This window comes from Erinaceus europaeus (assembly GCF_950295315.1).
Source record: "Erinaceus europaeus chromosome 6 unlocalized genomic scaffold, mEriEur2.1 SUPER_6_unloc_3, whole genome shotgun sequence".
Taxonomy (NCBI): domain Eukaryota; kingdom Metazoa; phylum Chordata; class Mammalia; order Eulipotyphla; family Erinaceidae; genus Erinaceus; species Erinaceus europaeus.
In genome coordinates, this window is record NW_026647136.1 from 327,369 (window position 1) to 352,270 (window position 24,902).

General features: G+C 44.3%; 1 long non-coding RNA gene across 1 annotated transcript in view; it reads right to left on the minus strand.

The window, feature by feature from the left end:
• LOC132536168 (uncharacterized) overlaps window positions 1–24,902 on the minus strand; it is a 94,416-nt gene that overhangs the window by 25,050 nt on the left and 44,464 nt on the right. Inside the window, exons 2-5 of the long non-coding RNA XR_009547836.1 lie at window positions 11,548–11,680; window positions 10,328–10,418; window positions 6,296–6,359; window positions 1,751–1,888 (exon numbers count right to left, since the gene is read on the minus strand). This is a non-coding gene — a long non-coding RNA (uncharacterized LOC132536168). The remainder of the gene's footprint in view (window positions 1–1,750; window positions 1,889–6,295; window positions 6,360–10,327; window positions 10,419–11,547; window positions 11,681–24,902) is intronic.

Here is a 24,902-nt window from a genome sequence, read left to right on the forward strand (position 1 = left end):
AATATAATTATTGGTTTATTCCCTTTTGTTGCCCTTTTTGTTTTATTGTTGTAGTTAATGTTGATGTTGTTGTGGGATACAACAGAGAGAAATGGAGAGAGGAGGGGAAGACAGAGAGGGGGAGAGAAAGATAGACACTGGCAGAATTGCTTCACTGACTGTGAAGAGACTCCCCTGCAGGTGGGGAGCCAGGGCCTTGAAACTCTTCCTTATTTCTTAAGTTCCATCTATAAGTGAGATTGCCAAATACTCATCTTTCTCCTTCCAACAAATGGTACTAAACATGGCCACCTGAAGTTCCATACAGCAGGACGCAAGAGGATGATTTCTCCATCTTCAATGGGTGAGTAGACTTCCCTTGTGTATATGGACCACAAGCATTTAAAACACTCCCCTCTGTTAACCTTCGGGGTTGCTCCCGGATTTGGACCCACCTGTGCACTCATCACTTTGGAGACCTATTTGTCTCCTTTTGCATGGCAGTTTTTTAATTCCTCTGCTTATTTCCTTTCTGTGTGTGCCTAAGTTGGGCGCGCGCTCGTGCGCGCGCGTGTGTGTGTGTGTGTGTCTTTGTATGTGTATTTCCCACAGCTAGAAGGCATTGCTGTCTCAACTTACCTGACACCAACATTTCATTCAAATGCTTCTAATGTAACATTGACTCTGACTGGCCCGCTCTGGGCTTCCAATGTGGGAAAGGGCCCACAGTCCCTGTGTGACACAGTGTCTATCTGTCTGCAATCACAAGGCCAGCACTGCCACCTGGTCTCTCTTTAGTGGGGATCAGTCAGATTCCTCTCTTTGACATCAAATGGGCCAGATTGTTCCTTAGTTCTCATTTCTTTTGTTTTTTTTATACTTTCCTTCTCTTCCCTCCTTCATGTCTCTCTCCCTCTCCCTCTCTCTCTTCCTCTCTCTCTCTCTCTATATATATATTTGTATACTGCCACATGTATTTATGACCAGAAAGCACCTCATCAATACCCTTTGCTACCTTGTGTGAGTTGAGTAACTATTGCAAAGTTACCAGTCACCAGCAGACTCTAGCAAGTGTTCAGACTGGTCAGGACAGGCAATGCAGACAGGTTGTTTATGGTGACTTCTCAACTGAAGTTGAACAGCCAAGGTTTTAACACAATGGCTCCCTTAATATTCTGTGATGTCTGAACTTAATCCACTGTGGGAGCCTGGACTTGTCGGTCCTCTAGCTACAGCCTGAGCCTTTCACGAACAGGAGGTGATGAACACCTTGCTGCTTTCAGAAATTCCAAAAGGGACCAGGGTGAATCTGGGATAACAGAGAGTACATGTTCCCCAGCATGAAGACTGAGTACAAATCCCTGGGCCCTTTACAAGGGGAAATGCGAGGATTTATGATATGTATACATTTCACTTTCTTGCACTCTGGTCTGGTAAGAGACACAGTGCACAGAGACAGAGTCCTGTGTGAGAGAGGCTCCAGAGACAAAGAGGAGGAGCCACTATCTACCTACAGCCACTGAAAAATAAACACCCTCCCTAGCAGTGAGCTGGGTCTGATTTCACAACAGGAAGTGTCCCCAAGTTGGACTGTGGGTGGGTCTTGGTCCCTGCCTGTACCACCCCCTCACCCCTACAGGTGGCTTTCAATGTCAGGAGCCACATCAGGATGGCAGTCATGGGCCCAGAGGGGACACTTGCAGAATGGCTGGGGTTCACCAGTGCTCCCTGCTGGTTCCTACTCAGTGTCTGGGCCTGAGGACACACTGACCTGAGTTCTCCTCAGAGGTCTGCTCCAGATGGCAGGGCTCTGCGATGATGGGGACAGAAGTGGAGTCTTGTGGTCTCCGGCTCAGCAGCTCAATAGTTGGCAGCTCACTCATTTCCTATCCACAGTCTTGTTGATGCCCTACAGCGAGAACAGTCAACATGCAGACTCAGGCTGAAGAATGGTACCAATCAGGCCAACTCACCTTAAGCTAGTGCCCACATGGTGCCTTAGGTCCTCCCACTGGGCCTCAGGATGGAGCCACTGTGTCTGTGGGAGGATCACTGCACTCAGCCAGGGAAACCCTACAGAAAGCAGGTGCCCAGGCATAGAAATTGCTGAGTCCATGGGAGCAGGCTTCCCAGGTTCCCTTGCTTAGAATGCAGACATCCCTTGGTACAGGGTGCAATAGGAACTTTATATTACGTGATATCTGGGGTGACATTGCACTGAGTTTGTCTTTCTTCCAGTAGAGGAGGGAGATAGATCAAAAATAACAACAAGAGGCTGGGAGGTGGGGCACCAGGCTGAGTGCACACATGACCATGTGCAAGGATCTGGGTTTGAGTCCAAGTTCCCAACATGCTTAGAGATGAAACACGCTGCAGGTGTCTATCATTCTCTATTCTCTTTTTTCCCCTCCAATATATCTTTATTCAATAAAATAGACAAAAAAAAGGAAAATGACTGACAGGACCAGTGAATTCATGGTGCCAGTAACCAGCTCCACTGAGTTACAGGATAGCAGAGAGAGAGAGAGGGAGAAAGATAAAGATAGGGAGAGGGAGAGGGAGAGAGAGAAAAGCAGCAACACAACACTGACAATTATTTCCATCATGTGATGAGGATTAAGCTTGAACCTGGATCTGGCACAGGAAAAGCAGGTGACTGTGCAGTAATAGGGCTCTTCTCCTGGGCCCATTAGTAACTTCTGATAGGATCGTGCCTGAGAACACTCCTGCTCATCCATGCCCAATACCATTGAGAGCTTTATATCTATGGCAGATTATTGTCAGTTCTGACACTAAATGTGTCCTTCTTTAGAAAAGATTTGATTTATTATTTCTTGTGAATAAAGATAAGAGATATTGAGAGGAGAGATAGGGGGGTAGAGAGATAGACTGGAGCCTGTAGTTCTGTTTCACTGTTCATCAAGGTTCCCTGTTGCAGGTGGGGGCTAGGGACTTGAACCTGGATGCTTGTGCACTGTAATCTGTGCGCTCTACCAGATATGCCACTGCCTGTAAACTTACATTGCCCTTCTAAACTGTTCCTTTACAGAGATCTGTTAAGAAGTCAAACAAATGAAGGTAGGAACACTGATGGCTGCTGTGATTAAATAACTGCAATGCATTGTGTCTAATTGCTCTGCTCACTATACTGACACATGAGGTCAGTCTAAGAGACTTTAAATGTTTCTTTTCTTTTATTATTTACTTAACTGCTATGTCTTGTGACCCACTATTCCAGAAGATCTTTTCTTTTGAATCCTTTAAAAAGAGACAAGGTGGCCGGGCGCTAGTGCAGCAGGTTAAGTGCACATGGTGTGAAGCTCTAGGACTGGCCTAAGGATCCCGGTTCGAGCCCCTGGCCCATAAGTGGAGAAGCGGGTCTGAAGGTGTATGTCTTTCTCTGCCCTCTCTCTCTTCCTCTCCTCACTAGATTTCTCTCTGTCCTGTCTAACAACAATGATAGTAATAACAAAAACTATTATAATAACAATAAAGAACAAGAGCAACAAAAGAGAAAATAGCCTCTAGGAGCAGTGGATTCATAGTGCAGAGCACAGAGCCCCAGCAATAGCCCTGGAGGCAGAGAAAGAGAGAGAGAGACAGAGGTTTTGAGATAAGAGATCCAGGCTCACTGCAAGCCTCCACTGATCATGGAGTCTCCCCTCTGTGCTGTTTGAGCTGATCTGATGTGCACCTAGGGTGTGAACCTGGGGCTACCTACACAATAAAATGAACTTTGCTGTGGGAGCTCTGTGCCAGTCCTAGAGTGTCCTTCTCCTTGTCAGGGCTACAAAAGAACAGCAGGCACCTTGCTCTATGCTCCCATCCCACTGCTCCTCCCAGCCCATGAAGTCACCAAAGAGAGAACACAGGGGACTGAAAACCCAGAAGCCAAGTACAAAGCCAGAGCTGACACAGGGAGTAACTGTGCATAAAAACAGTGGCTAGTACTTCATGCTCAGGATTGCTTTCCCTTGCCCTTCCCAAATTAGAGAAAGACAGTTTGCTGTGGTGTGGATTTGAGTTTTAAAAATGTGGTACATTTCTTTTTCTTTTTTTTTCCTAAAATGTTTTCTTAAAGACATTTTAAATTATTTATTTATTTATTTCCTTTTTCTTGCCCTTGTTGTTTTTATTGTTGTAGTAGTTATTATTGTTGATGTTGTCATTGTTGGATAGGATAGAGAAATGGAGAGAGGAGGGGAAGACAGAGAGGGGGAGAGAAGGACAGACACCTGCAGACCTGCTTCACTACCTGTGAAGTGACTCCTTTGTAGGTGGGACGGTTCATTTCTTAATGAGAGAAAGAGAGAGAGTAGAGAAAGGAGGAGGAGGAGAAGGAAAGAAAGTTGCAGAACATCATTCTGGATGGGTGCCCCGACCAGCAGGGCGGTGAACAGGGGCTAGGAACCTAAAAAACCTGCCATGAAAGGGACACAAGACACGAACAACGAAGCAAGACAGGTTTCTGATCAAGCTGCAAAATTTGATTGTGTTCACAGGCATTATAAGGCTTTAGGGAAGGAGAGGGAATGCTGGAGGAGGGGGAGGGGGAGCAAACTTCAAAGCAGAATGTTCCTTGCAACAAATGGCAGAAACCAAACTGTGTGTTGACTCACTTGATTACTGATAAATGGTTTACCTGAGGGAAAATGGCCTGCCCATGGGGGAATTAACACTTGTCTCCAGGGATTCCATTGTCTCAAAGCTTATCATCTATTAAGCAGAGAAATGGCTCCTGGCAGATGGGCACTGAGGATGCTGCACTAAGCAGCTCACAGTCCTCTGACATTGCTCTAGCTTGCAGTCTGGGAAATGGAGCTCATTTCTGAGGTATAGAGAGGAAAGTATCTTTCAACTCTGATCTTCTTGAGAATTTAACTTGGACTGTAAATGCACATCACTAAGAGGGCTGGGAACTCAGTCTGAGAAACACCAAGTGTAGGTGTTCAGCACATGAACACCTGAGCCTGGACACTAGCCTCTCGCTATGTTCAAATGCTGAGGACAATTTCCCATGGAACCGGGGTTCAAGAAATACTTCTGTGTAGACTCAGAGGTGTGACCTCATTTGAAAGGAGTCTCAGAAATACAAGGGCCTTTTTTGTAAAGAAATATACTAGCAAGGGCAACCAAAAGGAATAAATAAATAGACTAGCGGAATCCCATACTGAAAATAAAAAGCTGTGAGGAATAGAGAGTGTAATCTGTATTTCTTTAAACATCAAGAAAGAAAGACATGATTAGTGAAGTAAATGAATAAATCAATTAACATTTTTTTTCTTTTCCTGTTTTTTTTTTGCCTCCAGGGTTATTTATTCCTTGGGCTTAATAAGAATCCACATTTTCTGGCGGCCTATTTTTTAATTTTATTGGATAATACAGAAATTGAGAGTGGAGAGAGAGGGAGAAAGATGGACACAACTGCAGACCAGCTTCCACTATTGTGAAGCAACCCCCCTGAGGTGGGGAGTGGGATAAACCTTGATTCTTGCATAGGTCCTTGTGCTGACTACTATGTGTGCTTAACAGGGTACAGCGCCAGCCCCCTCAACATATATGTTTTTTAAATTTTTATTATCTTTATTTATTTATTGATGGGATAAAGACAGTCAAAAATTGAGAGGGAAAGGGGTGATATGCAGGAAGACACCTGCAGCACAGCTTCACCACTCATGAAGCTTTCCCCCTGTAGGTGGGGAACAGGGGCTTGAACCTGAGTCCTTTAGCATTGTAACATGTGCTCTCTAATGGGTGTGCCACCACCCAGCCTCTCTCTCAAAACATTTTTTCAAGACAGCACTTCTTGGTGAAAAAAAATAGAGAGAAGACTTCACCTCTCTGGCTAGCAACCATCAAGCATGGCTAGAGGTGCAGAGGTGCAGGTCTGAGGTTTTTTTTTTTTTTTTCCTGAGAACATGTAGCCAAAAATGTGGAAAGGGGATGAAAAAGACACTGGGAACAGGTGAATTTGGGACAGGGGTATTGATGCCTTTACATTGTACAATGCCTGTTTTCTATTTTCATTATTTTAATAAAGCATTTTACCTAAAACAAATTACACTGTGATGACAAAATGAATAGAAAGACCCAACAACTATATTGTTCCCAAGATTTACAAATTGGTATATTCTTCACTGTATTAAAGAAAACTTTTAGGAAGTCAGGTTTGACTTTTGTGCCACAGTAAGGGCTGGTCAGGATGGATGAAATGTGTGAAGACAATTAAGCTTAATACTAAACAGCAGCTATTGAGAGAGTTTTGAACTGCTATTTTAAATCTAACCATCCTAACTTAGAATATCTTGACACTTACCCATCAATGTGTCTGGAGTCTCATTTTCCTTAGAAGTCAGACACATCTAATGCTGTGCAGGAACCTTGAATTAAAAAAAAAAAAAAAAAAACTGGAGTTACAACCCACCTTTCACAAGATCTACTTGAAGAAAACTTGTATTTAGCTTCCCTAAAGTTCACAAAGAATGAATCAACTAAAAATATAAATTCTTTTAGCTCCACAGACTTCACTATGGTTGGAGAGTAAACATTGCTGATTTCAGTAACTCTTTAACTGAATGCATAAGAACAATATATGTTTAAAAGACTAATGTCAACACTTGTATTTCTTCTTGCAGTGTGACTGTTTCCTTGTAAATGAGAGATATATATTCTAGCATCTTTGCAAATCAAGTTTAAATATGGATCATAGTTTAAAATATTTTCTTGCAAGGAAATATATTGTATCCACATAGCAGTCAAAGTGCTCCTTATTGTAGGGGCGAGGAGTAAATGCCTTGAAAGTGTGAGCAACTTTCAAGAGTAGAGACCATGTCTCAAATGATCTAGAATTAATGTTAACTAGGCAAAAAACTGAGGTGGTAATTACTAGGCAGAGGGTCCCAGGACAGGCAGGGAGTAGGGATGAGGACATCTCCTTGGTTGGAGAGAGGGGAGAGAGTTTAGGGAATCATTCCAGCCAGATGGGTGCTGGGTATGCCGTCTCTCTGTTTCTCTATCCTTGCCTTTGCCTCTGTCTCCATATATATAAAATCAGGCATCTCATAAAAAATATTTTAAAAGATAAATATAGCTCTGAGTATGATCTAAAGAAATGCATTTCTGAAAAAACTGATCAAATTATTAATCTGAGTCTATATGAGAAATAGTCTCATTATTAGTAAGGTACACCAAAGTCATTAAAGGCAAATACTGGGGGCTGGTGGTACACAGTAGGTAAAACACATATGGCTCAAAGCACAAGGACTGGCATAAAGATCCCAGTTTGAGGCCCCAGAACCTCACCTGTTGTTGGTATGTTTCTAATTCTACTTCTAAAAATCTTTTCTGTTTCATTTGGTTTAAATACCCCCTGCTTAACACTGCATTCTATTTACATAACACTGTATTCTATTTACATAACCTCTGTTAACATGCACCACCCTCCCTCCAGGGCATTGGTGGTTCAGTGGTAGAATTCTTGCCTGCTCCGCCCCCTCTCCTTGTCATACCCTGATTTTCACCAGTCACTTTTCTCTCCACCCTCTGTATGTCACATCTTGTTTACACCCTACTTGGAAAGTATATAAAGACAACATTGTTCGTTTTAGTGAGTTGTGAGTTGGTAGTTGTGTTAGTTTAGCTTAGCTTGGTATAGATTGCGCTGCATCCTGCATGAATAAAGAGATACTGCATACAGCTCAACCATGAGTCCCTTGTCATCTGTTACCCGCCCGTGAAGCCAGCCCTTCGAAAACAACAACCTGAGTATGTGGGAGGTCACTTCACAAACAGTGAAGCAGGTCTGCAGGTGTCTTTCTCTCCCCCTTTCTGCTTCCTGTCCTCTTTAAGATTCTCTTGTCTAATCCAACAACAACAGCTATAACAACAACAACAACAACAACAAGGGCAATGAAATGTGAAAAACAGCTTCCAGGAGCAGTGGATTTGTAACAGATGACAAGGGACTCATGGTTGAGCTGTATGCAGTATCTCTTTATTCATGCAGGATGCAGTGCAATCTATACCAATGTGGCGCAAAATGCAAGGACCTGCTGAAGGATCCCAGTTCGAGCCCCCAGCTCCCTGCCTGTAGGGGAGTCGCTTCACAGGCGGTGAAGCAGATCTCCAGGTGTCTTTCCCCGTCTGTTCCCCTCCTCTATTTCTCTCTGTCCTGTGTAACAATGACGACATCAATACTAATAACTACAACAACAATAAAAAAGGGCAACCAAAGGGAAAATATAAAAAAAAAATAATAAAAACAAATGGGAAAAGATACACTGAAATGCCCAGCAGCATATGGCTAGCGGGCATCTCTAGGGGATACTGACACATATTATGAGGCCAGTCACCGCAATGAAGATGTAACTGGGGCGATGCAGGGCCATCCCGCTGTACTGTGGTGCACTGTGGCACCCAGGCTACTACAGACCCGCACGGATGGGGGACACTGAGCTGCACCCAGGGCCAGCATGGACGGGCACCGCAGTATCACCAGGGCCACGCGCATCTGCATGAACAGGGATTGCTGTCAGGTGGCTTCTTGCTGATACAAGGGGAGAAGTTCTGCTCATCCAACAGGGTTCCCAGGGCCTGGGAGTTCCTGGTAATGCCATGGAATCCCAACCAGGGGACTCGCCCATCAGCAAGGACACCTGTGAACAAGACACTGAGCTCTGGGAGGAGCAGAGGAGGAGGTTCCTGTCTGCTCAGTAGAGGCTTGGAGAGAATGGAGGACAGCTAAATATGGGGCCTGGGGCAGGTCCACTTCCTACTGAGGCTCAGTAGGACAGACAGGAGGGGACAGCAAACTCCTATTTAATACATCAGGGGATTCTCCTACATCATCATGGGAATATTTGTTTATAGATGAGTTGATACACGCATCCTGGTTTTCCTACCTGAGACCCAAGACTTCTAAAATGGAACCCAAATATAGTCTCTTACAAAGGCTTTCGGCAAGAACGCTCTATTCCTTGATGGAACAGAGCCTTTGTGCAATCTTACAATAGTGACTCCAGAACACAGACAGTCAGAAAAGGAGTCTCATCCCGAGAAGGACTGTCAGGCTCAGCTGTATTGTTAATTACAGATAGACATGCCCTGGTGTAGACTCTGATTTTCTGTGACTGATGACAATAGATGGTCTATTTTATTTTTGCGGGGGCAGGGCAAATGGAGATGATTAAACAAGTTAATTTAATGCAACTTCATCCTTCATCATCTGTTAAGGCAAGATTCAAGTACAGTTTCCTCAGGTTTCAGTGAAGTAAGAATGTTATTGACAACAACAACAAGAACAAAAAGCTGAACTATATGTTAATAAAGTAAGAGTCATCTTAATAAAAGGTATGTTATACGATTTTCATTCTTGGTGTAAGATCTTTTTTCTCAAGATAGAGACAGAAAAACAGAGGGGCGAAGAGACAGACAAATAGACAGACAGAGAGACAGAGAGAGAGAGATGGTGCCAAAGCTTTTTTCAACATGGAGGGTCTAGGCTTGAGGCTTTGTCATACAAAAGCAAGGTAGTGCTTTATCTAAGAGAGCCTTTTGCCCTTCCACTGATGCAAAAGCTTATCGAATCTTTTTTTTTTTCTGTAGTAGGAATATTAGAAGCATAACATGGAATCATGGGGGAATATGAAGCTGTTGAATTAAAAACAAATAGTCCTGACAATCAACATCCAGTCAATATGTGAGAAGTAAGTCAGTGGAGTGAGGTCAGAGCCACATTCTAGCTGAGTCAAGGCCACTTCAGCCCAGGCTGTGCTCAGTCCATTTCACCCCCCCCAATACTCTCTGTGCATGGGAGTTCCCCACTACAAGTATGGATTGACAGGCCTGGCAGTGCATCTGCTCCCAGGGTGGCCAGGATACTGGACACACACTGGGGTGGGGAAGGTGTCTTCCCAGGCCCTAAAGGTCCTGCTCTAATGACAGAACAATGCACCTACAGAGCAGCCCATGGAGGACAGGATCTGGGCATCTGGAATAAAAGCCACCTCTAGCCTGTGGACAACACGAGACCCAGGGAGTCATTTCATCTGGGAATCAAAGTCAGCACATAGCATCCAATGCTCATGTTCAAGCTGATAATTGTAGGGCCTGTAAATTATCTCTTAAATATCCATGTCACCCCTGGCAGAAAAAGGGTTGGCCACACTGACCTAGAGCAATTCCCAAAATAAAATACCTTTCTAGAAATGACTTGGGATGAGAATTGGGTCCCTGCCTGTAACCTTCCCTGAACCCCCGCACCCCCCACATGCGAATGGTCCTGTGTCATGATCCTGCTTCAGAAAGGGAGACATCCCAGAGGAGGCACTTTGGGAAGGCTGGGGCTCACCTCTCCCCTGCTGGCTCCTTCTCTACTGCCTGGCCTTGCAGACCTGCTGCCCTGGGGTCTCTGAAGTCATCTGCTCCAGATGGAAGGGCTCCTTGAGGGTGGGAAAAGACCATGAAATGGTGAGTCCAGATACAGTACCTGAGGGGATTCTGAATGATCCTTTTACATTTACCATTTTTTTCTAGGTTACCTCAGTAAATCATAAGGGACAGGGACCTGTGAAAACACCATTTGTAAGGATGACAATTAACTGAGGGAAACTGTTATTTGTTTATGCTGAGGAACTTTTTATTTTTCCCCCAAGGGCTGTTGCTGGGGCTTGGTGCCTGCACTATGAATCCATTGTTCCTAGAGGCCATTTTTCCCATTGTTGTAGTTGTTATAGTTGCTGTTGTTGGATAGGGCATAGAGAAATCGAGAGAGGAGGGGAAGACAGAGGGGGAGAGAAAGAAAGACAGACACCTGCAGACCTGCTTCACTGCCTGTGAAGCGTGGCCCCTGCAGGTGGGGAGCCTGCAACTAGAACCTGGATCCTTAACCTGGTCCTTGCACTTCTTACCATGTGCGCTTAACCTGCTGTGCTACCTCTTGGCCCCCAGGAATGATGTTTTGCAAGACTGTAGTCATCTGATGGGTTCACATTCATATCTCCCTAAACTACGTGTAGAAACTCTCACCCTGAGCCATATGCTATCTCCCTTGAACACAGGGCTTTGGGCCTCTCCCCTGCTTTTAGAAAATTTCTTTGATTCTTGTAGGAATTTCCAGTTAGTAAACATCACTCCCTTTTTTAAAAAAAATATGTATCATTGGATAGAGACAGAGATAAATTGAGAGAGGAGGGGATACAGAGAAGGAGAGAGCCAGAGACATTTGCAGGCCTGCTTCACTACTCCAGAAGCTTCAACAGGGGCTTGAACCTGTGTGCTTGTGCACTGTAATGTGTGTGCTTTTTCAGGACATGGCCACCTGGCCCTCAAACTCACTTCCTTACAAGGAGTATGATGACTGACATCAGGAAGAGCCTGATCAACATTATGGAATTTAATAAGCAACATTATTTCTATATTTAGGCTGTAGAGCCACTAAGAATTCCTTTTGCTTCCTATGCCTTTACAGTTTCCCATAAACATAAATATCTATAGTTTCCCTAGTAAACCAACTGCACAGCATGCAGGTGGTATACCCATTAGAGTACAAATGTTATCAAGAGCAAGGACCTGGGTTCCTTTCCCTGCTTCCACCTGCTCTGGAGAAGCTTCATGGGCTATGACGCGGTGCTATAGGTGTCTGACTCTCTTCCTCTCCACCCTCTCCAGACAGGAATGCCACTCTTGTTTTTGCTGCACAGACCTGCAGTGCAAGAAATTGGGAAGAAATAAGTTCAACTCCACAAAATACTGATGTCCATATTTCCTTTTTTTATCTGTGGGCCTCCTGTGCATGATTACACTGTGCCAGATGACCCGTGTTTTCTTTTGTTTTTCCCTTTTAATGTTCAGAAGAGAACGAGAGAGAATAACAAAGACTAAAGCTTCATGCTTGAGCCATTGGCTTTACAGACAAGTAGATGAAAAGGTTTTAAATGTAAAAGTCATGACCACATGGAAAACCAAGATGGAGGTCTTAGGAGAAAGTAACCACGAAGCTGTTCCTGGGCCAGCCTAGAACCAGTGACTTCTTGTCTCTGCTGGTGGCTCTCCTGGATCTGTGCAAGTAGGCAGACACCCACAGGCTAAGCAGGGACACTGAGTGCTTGATCCTGAAGCTCCTTTCAAACTTGGAGAGACAGAGAGAAGCACTCTGTCATTCTCCCCTCTACTCTTAGCCCAACCCATGAGCTTCTGCAGCTCTGTCCTCATCTGGCAGCTCAGCAAGGGTGGGGAGAGGGGCCTGAGCACTGTGTGTGCTGACTGACCCTGGAAACACCACACCACAGGCAGGAAGGTCCTGCCCTCAGAGCTGAGGCTCAAGTGTGGCTGCACTCTTCACTTCTGGGTTTACAAATGTCATTCAGAGAATGCTGAGCGTTCCTTTCCTGTTGCTGAATTTCTGATATTTATACTTTGTTACACTTAATGTATATACTACATTACTAAACCTCATACATTAGTAGAAATGATGAACTTTTTAATTCGGGCCTTCTAAATTATTTCAGGCCTTCACAGAAAAGAACACACGATTGAAAAAAATATTTCAATAGCTTTTTCATAAAAGAATGAAATAATTAAATTTATTTAGAGTTTCTTTCAAGTATTTATTTAGGATGAGAGGAATAGATCACCAGGTAGCCTATTTCAAAGCTCCATTTGTTGATTGATGAGAGAGACAAGAGATAGAATGACACATGACACAAGCGTATGCAGTGCCACAGACAAGACCTGAGATTTATGTTGCTGAGTTGTTTCTACCCAGTGCCAAAAACCATTCTGCAGCTGTCACTTACCTCTGTACTTATCCACCAAGCATAATCCTATTTATCCCAAAGGATACAACATCATCTTTACTTTCCTAGGGGATACTTCATTGAGTATATGTCCCATAACTTTTTTTTCCCCTCCTCCAGGGTTATTGCTGGGCTCGGTGCCTGCACCATGAATCCACCGTTCCTGGAGGCCATTTTTTCCCCCTTTTGTTGCCCTTGTTGTAGCTTCGTTGTGGTTATTATTATTGCCCTTGTTGACGCAATCCGTTGTTGGATAGGACAGAGAGAAATGGAGAGAGGAGGGGAAGACAGAGAAGGGGAGAGAAAGATAGACACCTGCAGACCTGCTTCACCGCCTGTGAAGCGACTCCCCTGCAGGTGGGGAGCCGGGGGCTCGAACTGGGATCCTTGCGCCGGTTCCTGCGCTTTGCGCCACATGCGCTTAACCCACTGCGCCACCGCCCGACCCCCGTCCCATAACTTTTTTATCCAGTCATCTGTCAAAGGGCATTTGGGTTGCTTCCAAATGGGGGCTATATAGGTCCTAAACTGGAGAAATGTGGGCTGTGGTTTTTCTAGTTGTTCAGGAAGCTTGATGGACGCCTGTCTTTTATTTATCACACAACCACCTCAACATTATGCCTCTGCCAGGCATCATTCACAGTTTTGGATGAGACCTTGGTTTGCAAGACTATATGTTTCAGACATGTCCATGCAGCTTCCAGGGGAAGTTTCCAACACTGTCCAGGTCCCGGACCCCTAGGTGCTAATGACCGTCCACCACAAGTGGCTACTAATGAATTCTTATCTGCATCTTCAGATTGGCCTACATATTTAAGTTATTTTCCTGAGGAAATGAAACAGTGTCCTATTGTAAGAACTAAAAAAAAAAAGAAAAGAAAAAAAGGCCCAATTCTCATGCAACCAACTTTTGAATGGGGAAGACAGAAATTCAACAGAAGAGACTACCAATCACAATGTGATTCTAGACTCCTGGAAATATTACCCAGAAAAAAACAAAGAGGGAAGTGAGGGAGTAAAGGTGAAAGATGAAACCTGAATGACACTGTGGAGAGGACAAACAAGGAAGGCTCCTTGGAAGAGCTCATTTGAAAGGAGACTTATTTGAATTTAATTTCTTTTTTTTTTTTCAGAGCTCTGCTCAGATCTGGCTTATGGTGGTAGCAGGGTTTGAACCTGGGACCCTGAAGCTTCTGACATAAATGTCATTTGCATAGCCATTATGCTCTCTCCCTGGCTCTTGATTTATTTTAATCACTGCAGGGAATAACCCTGGCCCTGCCATCTGCACAGTGCCACTGAATGGCCCTAATGCCCAACTGTATAATATTTAAAATAATTTTTTAGAGAGAGCAGTTGGAGAAAGAGAGTCAGAATCATCACAGCACCTGTCACCACCCATGATGAGACTGAGGCCATGTATGGTGCTGATGCTCAAATGCAGGGATTCAAACATGGGAGGCATGCACTCTAAGAGATGAGCTATCTCCAGTCACCAAAATGTAAACACACTTTGAATTCATCTAAAATGCCACTGTGAATAACTGCAGGAACGATATAAAATTGAGGGGGAAAATTACACTTCTCACTGATATTTTTAGCTAAAATTGGTGTTACGTCCTGGACCCAGACATGAACATGTTTATGTCCACAGTGTCAGTGAGACAAGCCCCACTCCTTCATTTAGACATGGTTCAAGTCAGTCACATCAGGTTCTGTTTTTAAAGGAAAAATGGAAAGACTCTAAGTTACAGAACAGCCTGACATGTGCTTCCAAAGAACATGAGCTGCTCAGAAGGGTCCCCAGAACAACAATCCACACAGTTACTGTGGTGCCGATCTCCACATCTCGGCTTTCTCACCAGCCTGGCCACCACCACAGGCAATGCTCTGTCTTAATCTTATCTTCATATTCACTGAGCATGCTCTTACCAAACCAGATGTGTGTGGGCACTCACAGGACTAACTGACCCTACTTCTCTAAGTTGATGTCAATGTCCCTGAAGCCCCGAGGCTGTCCCTCCAAATAAATGTGCAGCACAGGGAGTTTCACCTGGAGCTATTCAGCACTGAGCTCAGTCCCCCAGAGGAAGTCCATCCTGTGACAGAACAGAATCTCTGGGGTCTAAAAACTCCTCAGATGGTGCCCACCTGCAGCCAGGCTTCATCTCTGCACAATGATGTGCTAAGAACGCTGTGCTCTGCACTAATCTCTGCTCCCTCACCTCAATAATAGTAACTCTGAGCTTCCTTCAGAAGTATGTTTAAATTCTAATATGCAGTTCATTCTGACGGAAGAGAACTTCTAACAGCTGCTGGGAAAATGCAAGTGCATCTGCGTGTATCTTGGATGCTGAATCCCAGGCCCCAGACTGTTCAGTTATTTCCCTAACGTGTTCAGTCCTGGCTATGCTGTGTCATGTTCATAGGTAAGGCCTGTAGGACTCCAACATCAGAAGCTAACTCAGTAGGAATCAAAAGGTTTGGGCTCTGTGTGTGCATATGTGTGTGTCTACATCCACACTTCACTACCCCTGGCTTGTGTGATGAGAGGGCTCAGGGCAAAAGCCATGGCTCAGGTGCTAGCTCATCTGGTAGAGAGCACATGATACCATAGTAGAGGACCTGGGTTCAAGTCTCTGGTTCCCTCTTGAAGGCGTAAGAACTCAGGAGCAGGTGAGCAGTGTTGCATGCGATCATCTTCTCTCTTTATTTTGAATAGAGAGAGAAACTGAAAGTGGAAAGAGAGATTATAGAAAGGGAGAGACACCTGCTGATCTGCTTAACTGCTCTGTGAAGCCTCCTTTCCCCCCGGGTGAGGACCGGAGGCTTAAACCTGGGTCCTTGTACATTATCTTAGCTGAGCTCTATAGTGTGTGACACTGTTTCCCCCATCCATCTGGGTGCTCCATCGAATGAAAAATGGGAAAAGAAGAAGATAAAGAACGGCCTCTAGGAATGGTGGAGTTGGGCAGGTGTGGAGTTCCAGCCCTGGAGGGACAAAATGAAGCACAGAGTAAAGGCCGTCTCACACTAAACATTTCCGTGAACTTTCAAAGGTTCAGTGTTCACCTCACTGTTGCCTTCCTTCTAGCTTTTGCTGTTTGTCTGTTTTCCTTTTGCCATCATCTTAATGGGGGCCTCCAGGTTTATGGGAGAGTTGACATAAGGGCACAATCCCAATCACTGTCTCTGTAACCTATGGAGATACCCGGTCTCCTGCCCTCAGAAAGCAGAAGCGCCTTTGAAGAAGCTTCTGGAAGCTCCAGGTGGGAAGCAGTGACGTCAAGGTCATAGGCATGTGGCTGAGGTCTCAGACCCACATCACTGAGTGCACCCCTTCTTACCATCCAGCAGGACAGGATCCCCCTGTGCACTGTGACTCCTGGTGGACTTGGGGTGTGGTCTCCAACCCGGGTCCTGGTGCCTCGTCTCAGAGCAGAAGTGCAGACCCATGTGGAACCATGAAATCAGGCAGGAGCAGGAGTGGGAGCAGGAGCAGGAGGCAGAGGCTCAGGGCATAGAGAGAGCAGGGGTGAGTCTTTCCTGGATGAGTCATGGTGTTGAGGGAGAGAAGGCACCACCCAGAAATGGGAGTGGTTACAGCTATAGGTGGGGCCTTTGGCTTTAAAAGTGGTGAACCTTGTGGGGCTTGCTCTCTTTCTGGGGAATACCATGTGATCAAGGAGAAAGTGAGTGAGTTCATTCCTCTCCCTCTCCCTCTCTTGTACACTAACATGTTTTGTTTTCTCTACAGTTTAGTTTACTTGGATAATCATGCTCTCTTTTTAATTCATTGTTGAGATTGGCATGAGGCACTTTCAGAATGGGGGCAGATGCCCCCCACATTATCTGTTTAACAATTGTGTGGGATGGAGGGGCTGTGAGTCAGTGTTGGGATCCCCAATAAAGGCCCAGCAGTGTCACTTCACTCAGGTGACCTGGACTGTGTCCTCCTGGCCACCGTCACAGGGAAGACTGAGGGGCTGCTGCAAGCAGGGGCAGGTCTTGTGTCAAAGCCCAGCAGCTCCCCCAAGAGCTCCTGTGAAGGGGAGACCCAGGTCCCCAATCAGCACTGGCCCAAGGGCCAGGAAGACACCAAGGTCATGACCTCAGAGGTTACAGGGGCCTTTGATTTTTTTTTCTCAGCTGCTCACTCCCTGCTCAGCTCTGGCTGATTCTGGTGCTGAAACAGGATTTGGGATCTCAGAGCCCCAGGCTTTCAAGTCATTTGCACAACAATTCTGCTGACTGGCCAACCCATTACAGGGACATTGGCAATGCAGATTGGGATCACAGTGAGACTCCCAGCACACATCAACATACCTTTAAGATTTGGGGTCTGGGAAGGTGTGGGCAAAGGGAGCCCTGAGAAGTGACACTGCTGTTGGGAGTGCAAACTGGTGCAGCCCCTTTGGAAAGCTGCAGGGAGAGTCCTCAAACAAAAAGGGCAGTGCCTTAAGATCCAGCAATACCATCCCTAGGCTTCTATCCAAAGACATGGAAGCACTGGTTCTCAAAGATATCTGAGCCCGGGGGCCAGGTGGTATTGCAGCAGGTTAACCTTACATGGCAGCACAAGGATCCTGGCTTGAGCCCCAGGCCCCCTGCTCCACACATGCAGGGAGGGGTTGCTTCACTGGGGGTGAAGCTGGTCTGCTGGTGTCTGTCTTTCTCTCTCCACTCTCTCTTCCCCCTCCTCTCTCAATTTCTCTTTGTCCTTTCCAACAACAGCAATGCAACAATGGCATCAAAGTTGGAAAAATGTCCTCCAGGAGCAGTGGATTTGTAGTCCAGGCACCCAGCCCCACAGATAACCCTAGAGGCAAACACATTAAAAAAAAAGGTATCTGAGCCCCATGTTCTCAGCTGCACTGCTTACAGTAGCCAAACAGGAAAGCAAATAGCCAATAACAGATCACTGAATAAGAAGTTATGGGAATAGGTATTAATCATTCCTTGAAAGTTCTGTAGAATCAAATGAATCTTTTTTTTTTTTTTACTGGAAAAAATGAATAGTGTTGTTTCCAGTCATTAATGTAGGAACACAAGCAGAATGACTTCTGGTCCACTGGGTTATTAAGCAAACTTACCAACATTGATCACGGATGTTTAATAGTGAAATCTGGCCTAATAGTGAAAATATCTAATAGTGAGACCTGGTATCAAGTGCTTTTTTATTTTTTCTTCAATTTTTAAAATTTATTTATGTTTATTTTATATTTTCCCTTTTTATTTATTTTTCCCTTTTTATTGCCCTTGTTCTAGTTGTTGTTGTTATTGATGCCGTCATTGTTGGATAAGATAGAAATGGAGAGAGGAGTGGAAGACAGAGTGGCAGAGAAAGATACACACCTGCAGACCTGCTTCAAAGCTTGTAAAGGGACTCCCCTGCAGGTGGGGAACCCGGCAGGCAGTGGTGGTCAAAGCAGGATCCTTATGCAGGTCCTCATGCTTCATGCCACCTGTACTTAACCCAATAAACTATACCAGCCAAGTCCCATCCATTGCTTTTTTTCCCAGTCCTCTTTTATGATTAAAGTCATGAATAACTCCAAATAAACAGTGTGACACGTAACTTTTTAGTATATTCTTGTGAGAGTTTGCTTCCTACCTTGCTGTTCATTACTCAATTTCTCTCTTGTAGTACACAAATGGGCAGAGAGGTAGAGAAATAACTGCATTTGTATGGATAGATAGAGACATGTAGAAATAGGGAACGTTAAAGCAATACTATGTCGTTATTTATCTACTAGGAAAACATATTTCAGAAACTTTATGTCTTGTACTTCTGATACATTTTTGAACTAGAAGTTTAGACACTTCTGCTTTATTCTAAGGAATCTGAGGATCAGCAGAATTGCTGTGACTTGAACTGCAGCTCTTTCCCATCTACATTTTTTCCCTCTTTATTTTCATGGAGGTTAAGGGAGCCTTCCTGTGGTTATCAAAGAAAGAACATGCAGAGAAAAAGTCAATCGACTGTGAGAGATGGTTAGGTGTTCTCTTCAAAAGAACACGAATAGAACAACTGTTTAGTACAAACATTCTTTTTATAAATTGTTATCTGTGACCACCTGTGGCCAGTAGTTTTGTATTCTTTAGGTCAGCTCCCTGCAGTGCCTCCCAGTCCTCCAGCAGAGACCCTCATACTCCCTTCCTCCTTTCCTCCTTTAGACAATGGAGAGATTGTGAGCTCTGAAGCCCAGCCCAGGGGTGGAGGAGACAGTTCTGCTTCAGATATAAAAGATGGGAGAAGGCTGAGGGGACATGCTGCTGCCTGAAGGCCACTGTTGGTGGCACGCCCTTTTGCAAAAGAATAAATAAATGCCTTGCTTCAATTCCTATTTTTTGCCTTGACAACTATTTTTAATTGGACATCATTTCCAACTAGGAATCCAGAGATGCTGATGGCTCACCCCACTCCTGCCATGTAACCACATTCCATTTGTTCTTTCTCTCTGAATTTAAAGTCGACTGAGAAATTGAGAGGAAGGGGAGAGACAGAGATGTGGAGAGAAAGAGACCCCCACAGACCTGCCTCACCTTTCCTCCCCATGCAGGTGGGGAACCACCAGGGCTCCAACCCTGGTCCTTGTGCAGGGAAGTCTGGGAACTCCAGCAGGTTCCTCACAGCCCAGCAGCCCAGCACAGGTGTTCAAATCATTTTTCCAGGAAGGGGTTGGAGCAGTGCATGGAAGGGGATACACCCATGACACAAACACAGGGGGAGCAAAGGCAGAGCTCCAAGACCCTTCTGTCTCTGTGGCCACCTCACCAGGACAGGGAACTTGGCGCCTCAGCCTCGTAAACCTGGTGCCATGCCCAGTGAACCGTCTTTTACCTCTCTCTAGCCCCTGGGAAGGAAGCTCCCAGGAACAGATCCTGGGGACAGACTGCAAACACCCTGCCCAAAGTAACAACTATTCTAGACCAAGGGGCAGTGCAATGAGAGCAAGGCCAGCCCAGGAGGGGCCCTGCTGTGTTATGTCGCCACCTTGTGGACACAGAGCAGAATGCACCTTACAGCCAACCAAAGGGCTCCCATATTTCTCCCAAATTTCTCTTCACTTTCTTTTCCAGACACAGATCCAGGGAGAAAAACATACAGAGAAACACCAGAACACTGTCAGCTCAAGCTCAAGGGGTGTGGGGGAACTGAAACTGGGCTCTTAAAGGCACAGGTATGACAGGCTTCAGCAGAACTCCTAAGCACAAGTTCTTCTTATTTTATTTTACTTTATTTTATTTAAAGAACTCACAAAGTTTTATACCACATTCAAATATGGGTCACACAAGGTATGTTTCTTATTCTCCTTCTCCTTCTACTTCTTCTTTTTTATAACAAGGGCACTGATCAGCTCTGGATTATGGTAGTGTTAGGGATTGAAAATGTGACCTTGGAGCCTCAGGCATGAATGTATTTTTGCATAACCACTACGCTATCTACCTCCACTCTCTTTTATTTTAAATAGTTGTATTTTATTGTATTATTATATTTAGTTATGGAGAGAGAGAAAGATGTCAAAGCTCTCCCAGTCGAAGGACTTCTTTGAAAAATATTTTTATTTTCCATTACTTTCTTAAATAGCTTTACTAATGAGAGATAGGTATAAAGACAAAAAGATGATAACTAGGCAGTCACTTCTGCCCAGCTCTACTTATTTATTTTCTACTTTACCACATTTTATTTATTGTTATGTTTAGTAATTAAAGCTAGAGAAATGGAATGATACAAAAAGAGTGAGAATGGGCAGGGTTAAATAACATAATGCTGATGGAAAGAGACTCATTCTGGAAGCTCTAGGGTTCCTGCCTCACCATGATGCAGAGCTGAGCAAGGCTCTGGTAAAAAAATAAATACTTAATAAATAAGTGTGTGTGTGTGTGTGTGTGTGTGTGTGTGTGTGTGTGTGTGTGTGTGTATTAAAGAGTGAAAGCACAGCACTGCTCAGCTCAGACTTATGCTGGAGAGCTGGGGATTCAACCTGAAGCCTTGGAACCTGAAGCATGAAAGCTTTCTATGTAAACTTTAAGTTAGCTCCCCAGCCTCCAAGTTTAGATGTTATTAACTGGCAAAGATCCTGAACACAATATTAAGAAGAAAAAAAAGTAAAATCGATTATAGTGGTAACGCCATTATGTTAAGAAAAGACATCTGGGGAGTCAGCGGTAGCACAGTGGGTTAAGCACACATGGCACAAAGCACAAGTACCAGCATAAGGATCCTGGTCCAAGCCCCTAACTCCCCACCTGCAGGGGGGGTCGCTTCACAGGCAGTGAAGCAGGTTAACAGTTGTCTATCTTTCTATCCCCCTCTCTGCCATCCCCTCCTCTATGCATTTCTCTCTGTCCTATCCAACAACAATAACAATAACAGAGAAAATAGTTTTTTTAAAAAAAAATAGGAGTAGGAAAGAACAAACTGTGAGAGACAGAGTACGATTATTGTTTATATTTGGAGGGTGGATGAATGGGGATTTGTGGTTTTTTCTAATTTGGTCTATAAGTGGTAAAAAAAACTGAAAAAAAAAGACTGAGGAGATAGCATAATGGTCATACAAAAGCACCACTATACTCCATATATCTCTCCTTCTCCTTCCTCTCCTTTTCTGTATTTCCCTTCCCTTCCTTTTCCTTCTTTAGCTGACCACTGCTTAACTCTGGCTTATGCTGTTGGAGACTGAATCTGGAATCTCTGGTGCCTCAAGCACTAAAGTCTTCTGCATGAACTACTAAGTAGTCCCCCCAATTTCACTCAGAGACAGGCACTCCCCCTTGGTGCTGTGACTCTCATTTTTAAATAAATGTATTTGATTTAATAGCACAGAGAGAAATTAAGAAGGAAGGAGAAATAGAGAGGGGAGAGACAGAAACACACCTATAGCACTGCTTCACCACTCCTAAAGCTTTAACCCCTGCAGGTAGGGGCTGAGGGATTGAACTAGGGTCCTTGCACATGGTAACATATACACTCTACTGGGTGTACCTCTGCCCAGCCCCTGGTTCTATGGTACTCCTATGTGGTACCAGGGTTCATCTGGGCCAGGAGCACCCTACTAGGTATGCATCCGACCTCTCTCAGCCCCTAGCAAAGATATTTAAATATTATATGGAGCAGAGCATGGTCGGTGGTGCAGCCAGTTGAGCACACAGGTTACCATGTACAGTGACCTGGGTTCAAGGCCCAGGTCCCCACCTCTGGGGGGAGGTTTCATGAGAGGAGAAGCAGTGTAGCAGGTATATTTCTCTCCCTATATCCCCTTTCATTTTCAATTTCTCTCTGTCTCTACAAAGAAGAAAGTAAATAAATATTTTTTTTAGATTTTTATTTATTTCCCCTTCTGTTGCCCTTGTTGTTTTTTATTGTTTGTGTACTTATTATTGTTGTTATTGACGCCAGCATTGTTAGATAGGGCAGAGAGAAATGGAAAGAGGATGGGAAGACAGAGATGGGGAGAGAAAGACACCTGCAGACCTGCTTTACCACCTGTGAAGTGACTCCCCTACAGGTGAGGAGCCAGGGGCTCAAACCGATATCTTTATGCTGGTCCTAGTGCTTTGTCCCACATGCAATTAACCCACTGCAGTACTGCCAACTCCCATAAATAAATATTAAAAAAAAACTTTTAAAAAGACTAAGAAAGATTTTGCTAGGCAGGTGAAATAGCTCACTTGAATAGTGCATTGGCTTTTCCATGTGTCTAATGCAGGTTTGAACCCTGCCCCCACTTCACTGAAGCAAGCTTTAGTGCTGTATGTAATCTATCTATCTATCTATCTATCTAACAATCTATCTATCTATCAATCAATCTACCTATGTATCATCTATCTCTATCACAACAAAGAATCATTATGGTTATTCTGGGAAATGGCATAATTCAGAAATAGGATTGACTCATTGCTCAGAATCCTTCAAAGCAGATGCCAGGATCTGACTCCTGAAACGAGTCAGAGATGGGTGAGCTTATAGCAGTAGCGGAGTGGACTCTCTCTATGATTCTATCTCTCTCCCTGTGCCTCTTTCCCCTTCCTTCACTCTCCCTTCCCACTATCTCAGAATTTATAGTTGATGGCTTATTTTTGTAATTGTCTATTCTTGCCTTTCCATTTTTCATTTCTCTTCTTTTCATAATGTCTGTTGTTGTTTTTACAGTGGTGGTGTTGTCTGGCTAACTGGTTTTGATTGAACTGCATCAATCTCTGCTTCAGCTGCTATTATACACTCTGGGGTTTGTGACTTCATCTGAGAAAAGACTCTAGTGTGCCCTTATACTCACACACACAACAACTTAAGAATGACAGGACAGAAAACTACAAACCACGTCAATGAAAAAATAAAGAAGGTAAAATTGAGAGCAAATAAAACTGTTAGCACAATGAATCAGGACAAGACCCCAGAAGAGAGTCCAGATAAATCAGAAGTAATTCTAGATTAGAAAGGTATGCAAACACTAATAGACCTGATGATCACAGAAATGAAGACAACTATGGAGGAAAGGACAATCAGAAATAGGGAAACAACAGAGGAGACCCTCAAGGAAAATACCAGCTACCTCAAGGTAATTAGAGAACTGAAAGCTGACATAGCTGAGCTAAAAGGCCAACTAGCAGAACAAGTTACTGAGCTGAAGAAGGAAGGTAAAGGAAGGGAACGAAGATTAACAGAAGCAGAAGAAAGAATTACCAGACAGAGAGGATGAGCTAGAGAAATATAAGAAGGATGTAAAAGAGCTAAAAGAGAGATTGAGAGACACTGAAAACAATAACAGAGACATATGGGATGATCTCAAAAAGAGTAACACTTCATAATTGGCCTACCAGAGGAAAAAAGAGAGGAAGGGGAAGAAAATATCCTAGAGGAATTAAGAGAGAAAAACTTCCCAGCTCTCAACAACAGAAAGGACATTAAGATTTCAGAGGCCAGGAGAGTCCCAAACAGGATAAACCCAAACCTGAAGACACCATGACACATCGTAGTTACAATGAAAAGAAGTAAGGATAAAGAAAGGATCCTGGGTGCTGAGCAGCAGCACAGCCAGTTAAGTGCACATGACCTGAAGTGCAAGGACCAGCATAAGGATCTGGGTTTGTGCCCCTACAGGGGGTCACTTCACAGATGGTAAAACAGGTCTGCAGGTGTCTATCTTGTTCTCCCCCTCTATCTTCCCCTCCTTTCTCCATTTCTGGCTGTCCTATCCAACAACAATACTACTAACAACAATAATGATAATATTGCATTTGCCAGTCCCAACCTAATCAATGTAACGAGTACCACCTCAGCATGCTTCACTTCAGACTGTGTCAAGAGACCAGGTGTGGAATGACAACCTTCAGCTTCATAACTTGGGTGAGACCTTTCCTTCCATAGTATTCTCTAATTCCATCCCAGGAGGTTCACTCCCAACAAAGTCCCGAAACCTAGATATAGATCAGGTCCCATTAGATAGAGCATATTTTCACACCATCCTTAAACTAGGGCAAAATATATACCTGAAAGCATAAGTACACAACTGTCTGCAGTGAGTCAGTATAAAGTTCCTAATGAAATAGTATCTAATTAGACTTAGATACCCTCCTCACCTCCTTCCTATTACAGTTCTCTTACTCACTCCAAAGCTAACCTTAACAAAGCAAGGACTGCAAACCTGAATAAGGGCAAGAGACTGGCTTATGTTAATGATGACTCTTTAGTCACTATCAGGCCATCCCATCAGCTGGGGCCCTATTCGGGGAGTCCTGAGATTCTCAAACAGACATGATGGGCCTAGACATCAAATAATTCCCTCTCTCCATTGTTACCAGTCATCTCTATCAAAAACAACCCTATGTGGGCCCCCCATTGGACCTTGTCCTCACCTTGGATCAACAATGGTAGAGAATGTTCTATCCTCCCTTTGGAGGATGGACAACATAAGCTATGCTACACCTAAGGAAGATCGGTCCTGATATTGGGGCAGCTTGGAATGCTCCTACTCGTGACCACAGAATGTGAGCTCAGATCTACAGGGATGCAGAATTCACATAGGCTCCTAAGTTGAATACTGGCCCCAGTCCATATCAAATTGATGGGGTTTACAGTCAACAATATTTATACCCCTTTCCCATATTAGGGAACTACTCTCTTCC